The sequence below is a fragment of the Gracilinanus agilis genome, chromosome 4 (genome assembly GCF_016433145.1).
Source record: "Gracilinanus agilis isolate LMUSP501 chromosome 4, AgileGrace, whole genome shotgun sequence".
Classification (NCBI taxonomy): domain Eukaryota; kingdom Metazoa; phylum Chordata; class Mammalia; order Didelphimorphia; family Didelphidae; genus Gracilinanus; species Gracilinanus agilis.
In genome coordinates, this window is record NC_058133.1 from 30,534,730 (window position 1) to 30,554,052 (window position 19,323).

The window sequence follows — 19,323 nt, forward strand, 5'->3', positions numbered from 1 at the left end:
TCTTAGTCTTAGTCTCCACGTTGGTCATCATAGACAGCTCTGGCAGCTTTGACCATCCAATGTCCAGATGATTTTGCAGTAGGGAAAGTGCTATGTTGGGGAAAGGGCTCCCAGCCCCGAAGCCAGCTTCTGTGTGCCTCCCTGGGTCTGGGAAAAACCCAAGAGGCCTGGGGACCAAAGGAGAAAGGGAGGGAGGCCAGGAAACACATGGCCCTTGTCCCTCCGGGCTCCTGGGGGAAGGCCTCAGCCTTACCGGGCCCCAGCTCGAAGCTTTCACTCCCAGATGTTTCTCCTGCAGGCTCCCGGAGCTCTGGTCCAGATGCCTCCTTCTCCACTTAATTGCCTTTCCCTAAAGGAGGAGGGCGACGGCTCGTCTCCAACCGCTCAAAGGAAAGTGGCCTCTTCTTCGAGTGGGGAATTCTGAGGTCCCTGGGCTGGATCTTCTCTTCTCTTTCTAATAATAGCTCACATGTGTGTAGAATTTAGAATTATAGGATGTCAGAGGAGAATAAAGCCTTTTGAAAAAGGAACGAGGAATGTCTGGGCTGGGGATAGACCTTAGGACGGAGAATGTCAGAGCTGGGAGAGACCTGAGCATGGAGAATGTTCAAGCTGAGAAGGGCCTTAGAACAGGGAATGCCAGAGCTGGGAGGGGCCTTAGACCAGAGAGTGTCAGGGATGGGAAGGGCCTTACAATGGAAAATGTTAGAATTGGAAGAGATTTTAAATAGAGAGGGACGGAGCACAGAGGGACCTAAAATTCTACTCCCAGCTTTGATGAGAGAACAGAAGAAAAGATAAATGCGCTCTCTCTCTCTCTCTCTCTCTCTCTCTCTCTCTCTCTCTCTCTCTCCATCTCTCCATCTCTCTCAGAAAGAAGTCATGTAGGTAGTATCGATTTGGCCTAGTGAAGTATTTGAGTCAAATTTGGGGAGGAGAAATTGAAGAAAATTGGAAGGAGAACAAACTCAAGGCTGGTCCAGATCCTACTTCTGAGCTATAAAGGAAATAAGGTCGAGAACAATGAAAGAGGACAGAAATGGATTAAGGAGTTGCTGTTCAGTCATGTCCAATTCTTTGTGGCCCTATTTGGGGTTTTCTTGGCAAAGATACTAGAGTGATTTGCCATTTCCTTCCTTCTCCAGCTCATTTTACAGATGAGGAAACTGAGGCAAACAGGGTTAAGTAATCAGGATCGCACAGCTAGTAGGTGTCTGAGGCAAACTCACAAAGATGAGTTTTCCTGACTCCAGGCCTGATGCTCTATCCACTGTACCCCCCCAAGTGTCCTGGATTGAAGAGGAATATGGGTAATTATGGAGTGAAATCCACTAGAAGGGGAATGTAGATAGCAAGACAAGACAAAGTAAGCAAGAAAAGGTAAATGGAATAAATGGAGAATTACATAAATTGATGGAGTGGGTTGAGGTTGGAACAAATTGGTTTTAAGAAGTTTTGACTTTGAAAAATCAATTGACCCTCAAAAGTTTTAACCAAATCCTTGAAGTTGAGATACAAAAATTCACAATTAGTTTCAAGGAACAAGGCTGACAATCTCAGTGGTTCTAAAGGACAGGGGATTTTGTGCAGCTCTTTGCATTGGGGATGTGACATTGTTTGTTTGTTTTCTGACAAGTCCAGTGACTTTTCTTTGTCTCAAACTGAAGCTACAGAAACTCCAATGAGAGGTCCCCAGTGACCCATTAAAGGTGAGAGCATTGAAAAGCACTGCTTATTGGTGCTTCACTGCTCAGGGATACTGAGGCAGCTATATTTCAGTTAATAACAAGTCATTTATTAAGTGTTCCCTTCATATCTGGCACTGCGCTGAGAGGACTGGCAGTAGGAAAAAAGGCAAAACCAATACTTGCCTTCAGGGAGCTCACGTTCAAATGGGGAGAGCAACATGTAAATAATACGATGTATACAGCAAACATCGGGAATAGATGGAAGTGAGCAGCTAGCCAAGAAGGTGGTGTCTGACATTGGGATTTGGATTTCTGGATCGTATCTTGCAGTGGAAGGTTGACAGATTCCTGGCCAGAGATGGAGTATCCCTACCAAAGTCTGATCAGAATGGTTTTGTCAGACATCTTACAAAGCTGACCAAGAGGGCTTCCAACTAAAAAGGGCAGGGGAGGGGGAAAACTGCCTCTGTCTTCTCAAGCTAGATGCTATAGAAAGTACCCTTAAAGACAACAGAAGAATAACTGGGATGACCACAAATTTACAGGAGATAAAATCCAAGTGAGGAGCCATTCATAAAATCAATGACCTCAAGTGCCTATATACTAGTGCCCAAAGTTTAGGCAGCACACGAGAGGAACTTGAAGCCCTAACACAAGGGGACAAATTTAGGATGAGACCCATTCCTGGACAGCAGTTCTGCTTGGGTACACCTTATTCTAAAGAAACAAGGCAAGGGTGGGAAGCAGTAGCAATATATATTAAGGAGGAATTCTCATGTGAGTAAATCTAGGAACCAGAGGTGGGAAGCATGACAGTGTGTTGGTAAAGGTCAAAGGATGGAAAAACTGATGATTGTGGCACTGAAATATTTTATTGGTGGGCCGGACAGAAAGGAGAAATAAAAGAGACATCTGGTAAATAGATCACAAATCTGGCATTGAGGGCTGCAGTAGTGGTGATGGGACACTTTATCCAGACATCTATCTGTTGGAGATCTCTGTTTTTCTTCTCTTTGTCTTTTTGTCTCTCTCTCCACCCCCCCCCTCAAAAAAAGGGCAGTTTCTGAGCCTTGATGATAATTTAGGAGAAGATTTTCTTCAAAAAGTCCAGGAACCAACAAGGAGAATCTCACTCTATCTTGGATCTCATTCTTATTGACAAGGAAGAATTTGTTTCTAGAGTAAGAATGCCAGGAAATTTGGGGAAAATGCATACAACATCCTAGATTTTGTGATGGGAAAGAAAAGGAAAGGGACAAAGTCTGACATGAACCCATGATTTGGGGAAAGCAGATTTCAAAGGGGGGAAAGCAAAGATAGGAAGGATCTCAGGGACTAAAACACTTTAGAGGAAGTCAAAGCACAAAGATTGGGAGACATTCAAGAAGAAAATTCTGAAGGCACAAGGGGTAACAATTCCACTGAGGAGGAAGAACGAGATTTGTGTGAAGAGACCAATGTGGTTGCACAGGGCACTCTCCAGATAACTTAGATTTTTAAAATAACTGAACAATAGATAGTAGGAAGGGCAAGTAATAGAGGATGAATATAAAAGACCAATCCTGCAAAAATTGTGTCAAGAATGCTGAAGCTAAGAGTGAGCTGAGGATAAAAAAGGAAGCTAAACAGCAAAAAGGCTTTTTAGTTATATTGGGAGAAAAAAAAGGAGGATCAAAGAAGGGATAGAACATCGCTTAGAATTTTTTGGTTGATAACAGGGAGAAGACAGAACTGGTCAGTTCTTGTATTTTCTTTTTATTTTCTCTAAAAAGGAGAAAGACTTTTGCACCGGAAATGACAATAAAAATGACTAACAAGGAACCGATACCCACGATATGGAAGGAGAGAGGAAATGAGCACTTAGCTTCCCTTGGGGAATTCATTTTACCTGACCAGAAAAACTACCTCATCCTTGGACCCAGAAAGAATGGGCAGATGCAATTGCTGAACCAGTCGGTGACATTTTCGAGATCATGGAAACTGGGAGATTGGAGAAGGGCTATGTTGGCCTGATTAAAATTAAAAAAAAAAAAAGAAAAAAGAAAAGAAAGAGATCATGGTCTGTAAACACTAGCCAGTGAGCTTGTCTTAGATTCTTGGGAAAATTCTAGACGAGATCATTAAAGAAGATGATTGGTGAAAAATAAGCAATGGTTCCAAAGAGCCAACTGGGCTTCATCAAGAACTGGTTATATTAGATTAATATTAAACCAGTAGATAGGAGAAATGCTACGAATAGAGCTTACTAGATTTCAGCCAATCTTTTCCTATTTTTCATACTAATCTCATAGGCACATATGGCCTGGACAGTAATGCAGTCTGATGGGTTTGGAACTGTTTGGATGCCAGATTCAAAGGGTAATCGCTAATAGGGCTGTTTCACCATAGTAGACGGTCTCCAGTAGAGTTCCACGGGGACCCGTACCCGAAGTTATTTAATCTTTTTATCAATGACTTGGATAAATGCATGGATGAAATGTTCCTTAAATTTGCAGATGAACCAAATCTAGTGGGGGATAGTAAACGCAGTAGATAATATCGTTGGGAATCCAACTAGCCTTGACTGTCTAGAGGATTGGGTTGATTTTAATAAGATGAAATTCAGTAGAAGGACATGTCAAGTCTTGCACTTGGGTAAAGAGGAAAAAAATCAATGCCACATATATAGAGTAGGGGAGGAATGTTTAGATACTGAAAGGTTCATTGTTCCGGAAAAGGTCCAGGGGTTTTAGTGGGATTACGAGCTCATTGTGGGTCGGCAGGGTGACCCATACTGGTGGCCAAAAGAAAGCCAATGTTAGTTTAGGCTGCATTGAGAACAGGCTGAGCTTCTAGGAGGGAAGGAAGAGTTCCACTGTGCTCTGCCCTCGTCCTACCTCATCTGGAAGACTGTATTCAGTTCTAGACCCAAAGGAAGAACATTGATCAACTGGAGAATGTCCAGAGGAAAGGAACCTGGAGTCTCTGGCACATGAAAATCAGCTAATAGAACTAGACACATTTAACCTGGTAAAAAAGGGAAGACTTCAGTGGGGATGAAGGATGAAGGAGGAGAAGGGGACGCATGATTACTGTATTCAAGGACTTGAAGGACGACCTCGTCAAAGATACTCTACTTGTTCCATTTGGCCCTAAAGGACAGAAAAAGGGACAATAAGTGGAAGTTGAGTAGAGGCGAATTTACGTATGAATGGCAGGAAAAATTTCCCAACAATTGTCGTTCAGTAATTTTCAGTCTTGTCTGTATGATTCTTCATGAACGTATTTGGGATTTTCTTGGCAAAGTGGTTGCCATTTCCTTCTCCAGCTCGTTTTACAGATCAGGAAACTGAGGCAAATAGAGTTAAGTGACTTCCCCAGGGTCACACAGCTAGGTAGTGTCTGAGAACAGATTGGAACTCCAGAAGATGAACATTTCTGACTCAACACTCCGGCCCCTGTGCCACGTAGCTGCCCTTCACCATGATTTGAGTTATCTAAAAGTGGACCACCTCAGGAAGTTGAAGGTCTTTAAGCAGAGGGTAGACAACCACTTTCTGGATATTCTGTAATGGGGATCCTTTCACACATCTATCACATACATACACATGTATGTTCATGTGTGTCCATATGAAGAGCTGTTTGTTGTTTAGTCATTTTAGTTATGCCCACTTTTGAGGTTTTCTCGGCCAAGATACGGGAATGGTTTGCCACTTCCTTCACTAGAATAGATAAGTATGTTTATAATGCATATCTGTATGAGTGTGAGAATCCAAGGAAGATCAGGGAGAAAAGGGTGTCCTGTGGAACTCTGGGAAGTGACTTCATCTCTATCCTCTCTGCGAGAACATTATCCATGTCCCAAAGTCCTCGAGAGGTAAGACCCGACATCCTAGGTGTAAAATGCTTATTATTATTATTATTATTAAAAGGCTTAGGATGATGGATTCAGAGCTAGGAAGTCTCTAACGAGATTGTTTATTCCAACCCCCTCATTTTACAGAAGGGGAAACCGAGGCCCGGGGGATGAGATAATGAGCTACAAGTATGTGAAATACGTAGGGTGCCCCCCGGGGTCCTCTGACCCCAGAGACAAGCCCTTTTCACGCTTCCACGTTGCCTCGAGCAGCAGCCATCGTGGCGGTGTCCGCTGCGCGGGGATTGTGCGGGCAGCAAGTTCTCTGTGGCCAGAGGCTTGGAGCGGAGGCCGGACGGGTCCGTCCAGGAAGGGCGGGCACTCAGGTAGAGGCCGGCCAGGCCGCCGGCCGAGGCTTCTCTTCTCAGAGCTCCTGATTTCAAAGCCCGAGCCCAGATCGGAGGCCTGATCTTCCCGAGAAAGCCCGTGCCAAGGACATGTTTCCAGGCAGGGATGACTTCAGACTGGGCTCAGACCACCCACAGCTGCCTCCCACCACCCAGCGAGGGCCGCTCGCTTCTCTCGAGCCGCAGCCGTCTCTGCTCTCTGTCTGCAAGTCCGGTGCTCATCCTCTCCTGGTCCCTTCACCGGCGCACACACAGGCACACTTACACACACACACGTGCACACACGCACACACATTCTCCCGGAGAGGATGACACGCTGTTTCTCTTCCTGGCAAGCTGATTCCAATCAGGCGGAAGGCCTGGCTGGGGCCGGATCAGAGAGGAGTCACACATCTTTAACTCATTAGATGGGGAGGGGGAAGAGCACTGGGAGGAGACTTCAAAGGGCCCCGGGGCCGAGGCACTATCACTCGGCCACTGTCCACGGGGGTCTGCTGAGCCAGGCGCCCCAACAGGTCTCCTGAAACCTCCGCGTCCTGGGCTTGGAGCGCGTCCAGGTTCTGCTATGGATTGGAACAACTCCGAGAGCCTGATGCGAGCCAGAGAAACGAGGAGCCCCGAGAACACGGACCAGGGAACGGCAGAGCTCGGGGGGGGGGCCCGGGAACAGGGGGTGTCGGGGCTGGGGAGGGTCCAGGAGCCCACCTTCCTCCGAACCTCAGTTTATTCGTCTTGGACAGAGCCTCGGCGAGGAAAGAGCGCCGTAGCAGCGAATCAGTCGGTCCATCCTTATCGTTCCTCAGCACTGCCTGTGTGCCAGGCTCCGTGCTCAGTGCTGGCCGTACAAAGAAGAAGGAGGCTTCCTGCCCTCGAGGAGCTTATATTCTATCGGGGAGACATCCGTGACGCAGAGGAAAGATCCAAGACAACTGCAGGCTGGGGAGAAGGAGTTACGGGTCAGGAAAGGCATCGTGGAGAGGAAGCTCGGCTCAGGTCCAGCACTTTGCCAACCTTCTGGTGCTGCAGAGATGAGGCTGTTCCTAAAATCTTAAGATCAAAGATTTGAAGCTAGAAGAACTCTAAAGAGATCATTTATTCCAATCCCCTCATTTGACAGGGGGGGAAACTGAGGCCTAGAGGGATGACGTGATGGCCTAGATTCCCAGTGCTGGGTACAGTGCCTGGCACATAGTAAGTAGACACTAAATGAGTGTTGAATGACTACCTGGTTTTGAATCCTACTTTTAATTTTTCCTGTTGGCGTGGTGTTAGGAAAGTCACATTTTGGGGGAGGGGGGGGTCTCAGTTTCCTCACATGTAACTCAATCACCAAGCATTCATCAAGCATCTTCTATGTGCCAGGCATTTTGTTCAATAAGTATTTATTAAGGGGGGTGAAACAGGGAAACTCAGTTCTTTCCAGTTCTGAGTCCTGTGACCTCTTTCCACTAAACTGTATTTTCTTTCAGTGTGACAGTACTTATATGAGGTTAGCCATGTTGTATCCCCTTTACCTGCCCAAGCGGATACTTCATAACTTCCTGGAGTACCATCTGCTCACGGGCTTCTGACTTTTATCAGCCTCCAGAGAGCTGAAACCTTCTCTAATTTGTATATCTTTGTATTTGACAACATTAAAACTGTTTGTTGTTTAGTGGTTTTTTTCAGTCATGTTCCATTCTCTGTGACCCCATTTGGGATTTTCTTGGTAAAAATACTGAAGTAGTTGGCCAGTTTCTTCTCCAACTCATTTTACAGATGAGAAAACTGAGGCAAACATGGTTAAAGGACTTGCCCAGGGTCATACAACTAGTAAATATCCAAGGCTGGACTTGAATTCAGGAAGATTCTTTCTGATGCCAGGGCTGGTGCTCTAACTGATGAGCCACCCAGCAATTACAGAATTATAATGATTCACATAGATGCAGCCCCTTGTGGTTTTTTTTTCCCAAACATTTATTAATATTCATTTTTAACATGGTTACATGGTTCATGCTCCTCCTTTCCTCTTCGCCCCCCGCACTCCCCCCACCATGGCCGATGCACATTTCCACTAGTTTTGTCATGTGTCCTTGATCAAGACCAATTTCCAAATTGTTGGTAGTTGCATTGGTGTGGTAGTTTCGAGTCCACACCCTCAATCATGTCCACCCCGACCCATGCGTTCAAGCAGTTGTTTTTCTTATATGGTTCCTCTCCTGCAGATCTTCCTCTGAATGTGGGTAGCATCTTTACCATAAATCCCTCAGAGCTGTCTTGTGTCATTGCATTGCTGCTGGTACAGAAGCCCATTACATTCGATTTTACCACAGTATATCAGTCTCTGTGTACAATGTTCTTCTGGCTCTGCTTCTTTCACTCTGCATCACTTCCTGGAGGTCTCTCCAGTTCGCCTGGAACTCCTCCAGTTCGTTATTCCTTTGAGCACAATAGTATTCCATCACCCGCATATACCACAGTTTGTTCAGCCATTCCCCAATTGAAGGACATACCCTCCTTTTCCAATTTGTTGCCACCACAAAAAGCGCAGCTATAAATATTTTCGTGCAAGTCTGTTTATCTATGATCTCTTTGGGGTACAAACCCAGCAATGGTATGGCTGGATCCCTTGTGGTTTTAAGATACATTATATCCATTACTTCATATAACCCCTTTCTCATAAATCCTGCGACCAGGGAGCAAAAGAAAATATTATTTCTATTTAACAAATGAATAAACATAAAGGGAAACATAGAAGTGACACAAGTTCCCATCACGAGTAAATGGCAGAACAGGACTTGAACTCAAGCCTTCTGACTCCATATCCAGAATTCTTTCCATAATATCAATGATTAATTGGTTGGTTGATTAGTTGGATGCATAGTTTGTTAGGATAATTGTAGATAGATGGATGGATGATCAGCTGGTGGGCTGCTTCCTTAGGTAGTTGGATGGATGGGTGGATGATATGTTGGCTGGTTGATCTCTTGTTTAGTAGTATGAAGAGTGAATCAAACTCTGTCTATCAATCAGCAATTTTTCAGTTATTCAAACAAAAACTTAAGTATCCCTACTTAGCACCTTACCAATAACTAAGTATGAGAGTTCACAAGTCACTTGCTAGAGTGGGTGACAACTCCAGAGGCCACTGTTCCCTGCCCTTGGGCAGTGCTAGGCACACTGAAAGACTGTGATTGGTTCCTGTAAAGTGGGGGAGCCACAGGAAGAGACATCAAGAAAACTGCTTTAAAAAGGCCAGCTCAAGGATTCAGTGGCTCTCTCTTTGCATTGGCGAGCCAGACTGGAGGAGGAGACTCTTTCCTTGGACCCTGCATAGACTTGAGGTGGTGAATGGAGTGATTCCTTCCTTGGCTCTTTGGTGAGGAGACACTCTCTGCTCATTGATGCTTCAGTATGACCCCCTTCAGTGTGAGTTCTGGGGAGATACTTGGCAGCCTTAGCCTGGTGTGAACTGAAGGTTCTCAACAGATTCTTCAGCATCTCCTGGCTCTTTGGATTTCAGCTTCCTAATTAGGACTTTGGATTCTGGTGAGATTTGCTTTTGGATTTGTATTTTCAGTCTGGAGACATTAGGATTAAATTTAGGGTATTTTGTAGCTAGGCAGTAAATTCTGTCTCTTTATCTACATTTTTCCACTTTTACTCTTTCCACCTCTTTGTAAATAAAGCTGCTAAAAGTCATTTTGACGTAAGCTGTAATATTTTCAAATTGGCGACCACAATATATCTTTAGAATTCTCATATTTAGCATAAAACCTAAATTTAAATTCTTATAGTAGGATGATTGGTTGATTGGTTGGTTGGTTAGTTGGATGGAGAGTATGTCATAGAATAGCTTTGGATAGCTGATTGGTTGGAAGGAGAATAGCCTTGATGAATGATCAGTTGATAGGTTGGTTGGGTGATTGGTTGGATGGATAGATTGTTTGGATAGTTGAGGCTAGTCGATTAGTTGGATGGAGCATCAGCTAGTGGGTTAGTTGGTTGATTGGTTGGTTGGATAGATGGATAGATGGATGATATATTGGTTGGTTAGTTGGTTTATGAGATAATTGGTTGCTTGTTTAGTAGGATAGTTGGTTGATTAGTTGATTGGTTAGTTGGATGGATAGTGTGTTAGGATAGTTGATTGGTTGGATGGAGTACCTCCTGGCTGGATAGTTAGTTGATTTGTTGGTTGAATGGATGATATATTGGCTTGTTAATTCATGAGATAGTTGATCTCTTGTTTGGTAGTATGAATGGTTGGTTGACTTGTCGATTAAATGGATAGTTTCTTTGTTATTTTTTTAGTTAGTTGGCCAAATGATTAACTGGATGACTTTTTGATTTGTTGTTTGGGTGAAAAGTTATTTAGCTATATATGTACATATACATATATATACATATATACATATATATATATATATAATTTTAGTTGGTTGGTAGGTGATTGGTTGTTTGGTTGGTTAGATGAATGGATGGATGGATGGTTGGATGGATGGACAAATGGATTTTGTTTGTGTGGTTGTATGGTTGATTAGAAGAAGACTAGTTGGTTGTCTGGTTTGAAGGCTAGTTATTTAAATAATTGTTATTTTAGTTGCATGGTGGGTTGTTTTAGAGGCAGCTAGCAGTGAAAAGCCTGATTATGATCCAAGATTATGAGAGATTTGAGCTTTAGTCCCAGCTGTGTAACTCTGTGTATAGGCAATGAAGTGGCACGTGGCTAGAGTGCTGGGTCAGGAACCCAGAAGACTTATCTTCCTAAGTTCAAATCTGCACGACCCTAGGCAAGTTGCTTACCACTGTTTGCCTAAAAGTAAAGTATTTTTTGGCAAGAAACTCCCAAAGAATCAAACACAACTGAACAATGACTAGGCAACAAAAGCTTTGTGGACATCATATCGTATCTCTGAGCCTATTTTTTCACCCCAAATGAGGATATCATCCTATCAAAATCATTCATGCAGCTCACTGCACAGCCAAGGCTATTAGGCAAGGATTCTTGAACTTGGAGTCAGAAGGCTTCCTCTCTGTTGATCCACCTACTAGCCAGACACCCTCATGCATCTCATGACTTCTCCGTTTTGATCTGTAGTGATAATGCAGGTAATAGAATAATACTTCCTTGTCAGGGATATTGTGCACAATTCTTTCCCTTGTCTCTCTTTTGCCATCCTCCCCTCCCCTCCCCTCCACCCCCAACGCTTTCCCACCAACACTAACGGGCAGCACTATGGAATCTTCCAAGGTCTGGCAGAGGGCGAGATGGGAGGGAGCTTTTCTACACAGAGATGGGTGCCCTGGCCAGGTCAGACAGTCACCAAAAGAGCTAAAGGTGTGTTTCCTTTTCTTTCTAGTACAACCACAGTGCCTTCCCCATCCAAGGCCACCGAGGGCTATGACACCGCCAAGCCTCCCATTAGGTTTGCCAAACAGCTGGAGCATCGGCCACCACCAGCCCCACCGGAACCCCCAGGGCCCTCCAGGAGCTCTGCCCCAGTCGCCGCCTCTCCCCTGACTTTCTTCTTTCTCATCACGGCTGGCACCATCTTCCCGCACATCCTGGGGCCATCCTGACTTCCATCAACCCCACGTGTAAAGGCTGGAGGAGAGACCCTGGTAATTTTATGAATTGATTCTGAGGGTGTGGCTACCTTCCCCTGCCTCTTGGGAGCCCCTGGGGATGTCTCCCAGTCTCCCAAGAGGATTCTGGCCTCCTGGGGAGGGCTTGACACATTTCTGGGAAACACTAAAAGCTTTCTCGTGATGCCAACTTACGTCTTCTTTTTGTAGAAGGATCTTAATTTCCCCTAGTACTATGGGGCTTGTTTTGTAATATATTTGTCCATGTTTTTAAAAAAAACATATTTATTCTATGATAAACTTATTTTTATGATGTATATGTTAATAATACACTTATTAAACTGTATTGCCAACCACCTAGCTAAATTAATATTTCCTATCTGTGACTTTCATGCCTTCCTCCCTAAGGGTCCAGAGCAAGCTATAGACTGGGCGAGGGGAGTCACCATTTGTATTCCCTGCCCCTAGTCCCCATCCCTATCACCCCAGGGACTATAGGATTGAAGCGATTGCCCACCTTCTGTGGGAATTGGGATGACAAACTCTCGGATGACACCAAAGGTCTGGGAGGATGAATATAAGAAATGGGAGCCCCTCAAGCTCTCGCCCTGAGGAATAGCTACTCCCAGTAGGCTCCGAGGAGTGGGCGAGAGGGCCTTGCCCCATCCCTGGGAGGATCTTTGCTCATGCATATGCTGCTATTGTGAATGCCCAGAGCAGGCACTGAATTCACTTTTGAATTCACCTGGGACCCCCTGGAGAAGTGATCTGGCCCAAACAGACAAGTCATGCTCCTTCGTGGGGCAGTGAGGCAGGAAGAGGGATGCCCCAGAGTTAGAGGAGAGCTCCGAGATCCCATCATTTGTCAGGGATGAGGATCCAGGCGCAGAGAGGAGAAGGGCTTTTTGCAAGGTTACAAAGGAAATGGATGTGAGAAGAAAGACTAAGACACAGGTCAGGAGAAAGAGGAGAAATATCTCTGGGAGAGAAGGAAGATGAATAATATTATGCCCATTGGACAGATGGAAAAACCGAGGCCCGGTGACCTGAAGTCACTTACCTAAAATCACACAAAGACTTTCATAGGATTTAGAGACGGAAGGAAACTTAGAGATCATCCTCTCCGATTTCTTTATTTTACAGAGTGGGAAACTGAGGCCCCTGGAGGGACAGGACTTTATCTCAGGTCTCATAGTCAGTAAGGAATAATTCTGGGACTCTCCTCATGACGTTATAACTCATCAGGTTTGGGGTTAATTGGACAAGTTCATCTTACCAGAGAGGTTTCTGAGATTTAGAGCCAGAAGGAATCTTCAATATGGCAAACATCTTCGGCCGGAGTGGGTAAGGAAGTTCCCCAGAGGCCAGGATTTGAACCCAGGGCTTTCTTGGACTTTTATAATGTTCCTACTCTGTCATGATGGTGATTCAGATCTTATCCTGTTGCCTGAGGCAGAGGGCAGGGATGGGCTACAGGATTAGAAAGGGGGCAGGGTATGCCCTGATCCTTTCTGAACTCCCCCGATGGGGAGGCCCAATAGGCACAAAGCAGGTGTTCAGGTGTGAGCTTCATAAGGGCAAAGACCACAAGCAGTCTGTGGCAGACAGGATGGGGGCTTAGCCAGGGACCTGGGCAGGGTCCACTCTGCGGTTAGAGTTGGGGCTCGGTTCTGAGGGGACAACGGGCCAGTCAAGAATGCACTTGGCCCCCAAGTCACCCGAGATCTTTCCCGAGTCCCCACGATATTTGTGCCTAAACGAGCAAAGCTCAGCTTAGAAAAATCGAAGGTGTTCAGGGTAGGCTTCCTGGAGGAAGAGGATCTGGCCAGAGCTCAAGTTTAACGGAAGAAATAGCACCAAGCAAAGAGAAGCGAAGGTCTGTCTCTGTTTCTGGACTCTGCCCAGGTTGCTTCCTCAGGTTCCACGCTGGACCTGCACAGCAGTGACGGAGCCTCAGGAAGAGATCTCTGGAGCAACGCAGAGAAGATGCCGCCACTGAGGGTGGGCAAGATGCCAGCGGACAGGAATCAGAGAGGTTCACAACAGTTTCCTCGATGAATAAGCCTGCAGCCTCTCCCTGAAGGAAAGGGGGGCTCACCACCCGGGAGAGCAAAGCCGATAGACTTTGGGAATCTTGGCCCCCCCTTTATCCAGAGCCGAGGCAGCGTCCTGGAAACTGAATTCAGAGCCAGGGGACCATGCGTGGAACTTAGAGGTGGCTCAGTTCTCTCTGCTGCCACCGCCGCCACCCCTTTACAGGGGAAGGAATCAAGGTCTAGAGAGGACGATGGATTCGTCCAGGATTGCACAGCTGACCTTCAAACCCAAGTTTTCTAGCTGCCAACGCCGTGCTCTCAGGACTTGGGGTTAAATTTGGTCACTGGATGCTGCTTAAAAGTTGTAGGACCTTGAGCCAGTCACTTGCCCCGGCTCTAGGTTTCTCTTCCTTCCCCTCTAAGATGAAAGGATTGGACTGGAGAGTGTCTGGGGTCCTTTCCAGCGTGGGGTCTCCTGGGAAGTTATTACCCCCAGGCGGAGACTCTGGCCAGGAAGTGACCAGACTTGGGACTGACTGTTCCCGGGATGGTGATGACAAGCTCCTGCGGCTCCCTTCAGTCTCATCACCCGACCGTCTCTGAGCTCAGGACCAGATGCTGCTCTGTGGGAGCCGGGCTCCACCCCAGGCCCGTCTTCGTGCAGGAACGAGCTCTCCTGGGACCTCTTTTCAAGAGGCTTCATTTCAGGCAGCTGGGCCGGGGCAAGGCCTGGGAGAAAGGAACGCCTCTCTCCGGAGAGTCCGCTCGCCCCTCGGGGTCCCCACGCCAGCCGTGGAACCTGAAACCCCCCGCATCCTGGCCGGCTTCTTCTTGGCAAAGGAGGCACTTCCGACTTCTGCGAGAAAAGGGCTTAGCGAGCTTAGGAAGGGGGCTCCGAAGGCTTGTTGGACATCAAACAGAGCTTGCAAAACAGGATCGTGATGAGATAAGTGTAAAGGAATTAGAAACACACGGGCCAGACTTCCCGCTGACATGCCCGCCGCCGCCTCTGGGGAAGCTGGCCTGGCGAGCGTGGCTTCAGCTCTGGAGGAAAGAAAGCGTTGGCGCAAACAGGCCCTCGACAGAGAGTGGCCTCGAGCATCCTGTGTGCCCAAGCCTGGGTGGGGCCCCATCCTGACTCATTTTTTCAGCTTTATTCTCCATCCCATGTTTTGGAAAGAACCAATGAAGATCCGGTTGGCCCTCCAGGACCCCGTCATCCAGATGGGGAAAATGAAGTCAAAGGTGAGCTCTTTGAGAAAGAGGACGGGCCTACCCTTAGTGTTAGCACAGGGTTTTGTACACAGTAAGCGTTTAATTGATGCTTATTTCTTCCTCATAAAGATGAGGCAACCCTAGGGTGCTGGCCCTCAAGGAAACCTCGGAGGGCTCTTCTGGTCAGGCAGAAAACAAGTATTGATTAAGCTTCTACTGTGTGTCGGACCCTGGGCTGAGTACTTGGGATACAAACGCATACGTAGAGAAAAGTTAAAAATAAATAAATCAAGCCCCTGCCCTCAAGAGGCTTCCATCCTAGAGTCTACCTAGATCAATGGTTCCCCAACTTTTTTGGCCTACCGCCCCCTTTCCAGAAAAAATATTACTAAGCGCCCCCTGTCACATACTATCATCACCCCCTTACAGTTATTCACTGCCCCCAAATGCACCTGTGGCCATCCCTGCCCCTCTGGATCGCTGCAGCACCCACCAGGGGGCGGTGGCGCCCACTTTGGGAATCACTGACCTAGACCTCTGATTTCAAAAGGAATCTGCATCTGATTGAGACGCCTCTTGGTAAACTCTCCACCAAGTCAGTATCCATCCTTTACAGGAAGATTCTGAGCAACAGGGACCTCCTTACCTGCCAAGATGGGCCATTCCACACTGGAATAGCTCTAATGGTAAGGAAGATTTTCCCTATGGACCATCTAACTCTGTCTCTGTGCAGCTTCCCGGACTGCTTTTGTCTTCTTGGGCCAAGCAGAACAAGGCTAATCCTTCCCCACAAAATCCTTTAGCATCTGAAGCCGAAGTTCTCCTGCTCCCCCTCAGGCTTGTTTCCTTCTGCTTTAATATCCCCAAATCCTTGAACTGATGCTTGTGCAGCCTGGTCCCCAACACACGTACTGACAAAGCTGCCTGCTTCTCTACAGTCCTTCACTATGGCTGCCCTGAACCCCTCCATTCCCTGTTCCAGTCGGGAAGCCCATGCTCTTTCTTTTTAAACCCTTACCTTCTGTCTTAGAATCAATACCAAGTATGAGTTCCAAGGCAGAAGAGCAGGAAGGGCTAGGCAATGGGGGTTAAGTGACTTGCCCAGGGTCACACATCTAGGCATTGTCTGAGATCAGATTTGAACCCAGGACCTCCCACCTGTAGTCCTGGCTCTCTATCCGCTGAGCCACCTAGATGCCCCAGAATCCTGCCCTCTTGCCAGCTACCAGGAGTGGGCAGGTCCAGCTTCTCCCAGATGAAGTGAGAAGGGCTCTCTCCAAAGACCTTCCCTCGGGGAAGCTGACGACCTGGCAATCAGCATGTTGGGGAACACCTTGGATGAAACTGTCTCGGCTCCCCAGTCTTTGTCCCAGCGCCGCAGATCTGTGACCGAAAGCTAGAAGAAATTGGCTTTGAGACAAGAGTTTGAGGATAAATGGCGAGTTCTTGGAATCACAAACACATGTCCACACGAAATGTGATGTAAACACGTGTGATGGCTCCATGTGCAGATGGGACTCGTGACTCGGGACCCAGCTCCACCCCATTCCCCTCTCCCCTCCTCAGTCATTCCAGAACTGATCTCATGGAGCCGACGGCCTGCCCCGGACCTCGGACACGAGGAGCGCACGGAGCCCGGACCGGGCCTTTTCCTCCTCTAGTCCTCCACCTCTGGAGTTTCTGGTTGTCCCGAGTTATAGGATGGAGAGTTGGCAGGGATGTCAGAAGGTAGAATGTGGTGCTTCAGAGCCAGGAGGAATGAGAGGGACAGAGAAAGTCAGAGCTGGGAGGGATTTGAAGACGGAACTCAGAAAGTTCTGAGAGACCTAGAGACCGTCTCATCTCAATTTCCTCATTTTACATATGGGGAAAACGAGGCTCCGACTGTGGTCAGAAATAGCTCATTGACTAGCCTGGGTCAGCAACGATGCTTTGAATGTTGAGAAGAGTCTCCGATCATTGAGTAAGGAGAGACTTGGATTCTGTTCGTATCTGTGGCCTCCAGTTTGCCATGACTTGACTTTGGGCAAAACCTGGCCCTTCTCTGGATCTTAAGGCCTCCCTCTGTGGAGTGAGAGGTCAGACTAGATGATCTCCAAGCCCTTTCTCATGCTAAATCAAAGGATTTGACTTCATCTCCCTGGGCTCGGTTTTTTTCACTGTCAAAATGGGGTAGTTAGTAACCCACTCCTACCTCCCTGTCCAGGTTATTGGGATAATGAATCGAGATCCTAGAAATGGAAGCCCTTCTCAAAGTTCTAGATAAAAATGGACATGCCAGAAAGATGCGATAAGTGTTTTAAACCAAAGCCTGGGAATGTTGGGGGGTGGATGGGGTATGTTTTTTCATTGTTAGAAGATTGTTGATGCATGGGGGCAGGGAGAGACCCCAACAACCAATCGATCCATTCATCAGCTCGTGAGCATTCTTTCCTAGAAAGCACTGGCTGAGCTCTCTTCAGAGGGCCAATAGAGCTCTTGGCAGGCTGGGTGGTTGCCCATTCTAAGGAGAGACCAGGTATGGCTCTCTGACCTTCTGGGCCTCCAGATATTTGGGGAGAGGCTGACTCAGGTGCTTTAGGGAGGCTCCACACTGGTTCCCTAGAAATGTGCCTGCCCTTTGTCCTCTTCCAATGGGGTGCCTGAACCTCTGCTGACCTTCCCAGTCTGTGGGCATCCCTCAGCAATAGCACCTCCTGACTGATGAGTTTGAAATGTTTCCAAAGCATTGGGGTGGGTTTCCTCCCTCCCACACTCCTCCTTTGAAGTTTTGTGAAGAATTTCCTAAAGAATGTAATGAAACGAAGAGGGAAAAAAAAGATGTTATTAATGTTATTTTGTCAAAATATTTTTGTAGCATAATATATTAATAATAAAAGATATTCTAAGTTCTCTCTGTTTGGTCTTGCCTCTTCTTCTGTTTTGCAGAAAAATGCTCGCGGAAAACTCCCAAAACTGTATATTTGGAGTCAGATGATATATATTTGCTTATGTACTCTGTTACTTAGTATTTGTATGGCTGTGAGCCTGCGCTGCTCTGAGCCCCAGTTTCTCCAGGTAGAAAATCAGAGGTTCAGACTAACCCAAATCAATTGGACTTTACCCTGAAAAAAAACTAACAAATACCTAATAAGATAAATGGGAAGCTAGTGAGTAACTAGTTGCCCTTGATGATTTTAATTCACCTGCGCCAGCTGACCCACATCCTTGAGTCCTGAAAGAACTGGCAGATGGGATTTCAGTACTAAAGAACTGGAGAGAAGCAGAGCTTGTTCCAATTTTCAAAAGAGAGAAGAGAATTGAGTCTGCAAACTAAGGGCCATTGAATTTGACTTTGATTCCCAGAAAAATTCCACAATGGATTATTAAAGAGAAGATGGATGACCATCTTGAAAAAAAGCAGTGCTTACTAAGTCACCCTGGCTTCTTCAAGAACAGGTCTTACCAGACTTAAATTATTTCCTTGCTTGATCTATAAATGGCAGATCAGAGATATGTAGTCAACAGAGTTTATCAGGATTTTAGAAAAGCTTTTCAATAAAGCCTCTCAGGCTATTCTTGTGGATAAGATGGGGAAATGCAGGCGAGACAGTAGTTCACTTAGGCTAGGGTTCTTCTTTCCTGAGTCATTGATCCCTCCTTGGCAAATCAGTCTGAAGGAGCCCATGAAGGGAATCTCTTCTCAGAACCATGTTTTTAAATGCACAAAATAAAGTACATAGGAGTACAAAAGAAATGAGTTATAGCAAAATGCAGTCTCTAAAATATATTCTTTTCAAAATAAGCAAATTTCTATGGGTTAGATGGATTTACTGTGAGAGGTTCCGTCAGATTCACTTGAGAAAGAGTAAATGGATTGCCTTCCTGCAATGAAAGCCTGGTTGAGATGAACTAACAGGGATCTTCAGTGTTTACATTAAGTGCAGTTGTGTGACTTCCTCTAGGAGTATTTAACAACTCATGAGTAAGAGTGTGGAAAGCAAATGATGGGGAGGGGGTGATACTTTATTGGAGTGGATGGGATAAAAGTGAAATGGATGAGTGGAGTCAGAAGAAAGGGGCAAGAGATTACAGGGCAGAGGAAGGGGTAAACTTGATTTGTTTAACTATGGTATCAAAATTTTGAAGGAAGAAAAGTGAGACCAGATTAGAGGGTAATGGACTGGGAAAGTAAGGAAGTCAAGTGACTGAAGGTTGATATGATAACAAAGAGTAAATTTAGAAGGGGTTGACTACAGGGAAATATGGAAGGGCGAGAAGTTATTGTCAGATAGAGGAAGTTCAGAGTTTGGCTTTGGGGGGGTAGAATGCTTGTGTGTGATGATTAATTAATTTTTTAAACCCTTACCTTTCGTCTTGGAGTCAATACTGTGTATTGGCTCCAAGGCAGAAGAGTGGTAAGGGTGGGCAATGGGGGTCAAGTGACATGCCCAAGGTCACACAGCTGGGAAGTGTCTGAGGCCAGATTTGAACCTAGGACCTCCTGTCTCTAGGCCTGGATCTCACCCTGATGAATTAATTAATAGGTAGGATCATGCTTTTGTATAGCCGGAATATAGTAAAGTGTATAGGAC